The sequence below is a fragment of the Nannospalax galili genome, unplaced genomic scaffold, assembly GCF_000622305.1.
Source record: "Nannospalax galili isolate Female #2095 unplaced genomic scaffold, S.galili_v1.0 scaffold406, whole genome shotgun sequence".
Classification (NCBI taxonomy): Eukaryota; Metazoa; Chordata; class Mammalia; order Rodentia; family Spalacidae; genus Nannospalax; species Nannospalax galili.
This window is the reverse complement of record NW_008357033.1, coordinates 4,028,946-4,029,571: the sequence shown is the minus strand read 5'-3', so window position 1 is coordinate 4,029,571 and position 626 is coordinate 4,028,946.

The following is a 626-nucleotide window of genomic DNA, read 5'->3' as shown; positions in this document are numbered from 1 at the left end:
GAGACACATGGGACCAGAGAAGACCTCACCGACCAGCCCCTAACAGATACAGATGCCACATGGTATATGGATGGGAGCAGCTTTCTGCGAAACGGTGAACGTGAGACGGGGGCAGCGGTGGTCAATGGGGAGAAAATAATTTGGGCCCAAGCCCTGCCGGCCGGAACTTCAGCCCAATGGGCTGAATTAGAAGCCTTAACCCAGGCCCTAAAAATTGGCAAAGGACAGAAAGGTCAGTATTATCCATTGCCCTGGACATCAGCAAGACCAGGGGCCAATTGCTCGGGACAATCGGATGGCAGATGAAACTGCCCGTCAGGCAGCAGAAGGTACTTGTATTCTCTACACCCATTCAGAATTTGAGGCTAAAATTGAAACATAAACAAAGGAGATTGTGTTTCATGTTCCCTGGTGAATGCTATCAGATCAAAGGTCCCATCTGGTAAGAGAAAAAGAGGGACACGACCAGGGACTAACTGGGAAGTAAATTTTATTGAGGTCCTCCCAATGGTTATAAATATCTTTTAGTGTTCATAGACACTTTCTCAGGGTGGGTTGAAGCTTTCCCCACCCGGAAGGAGCCAGCCCAGACTGTGGTGAAGAAACTGATTGAAGCCATCTTGCCT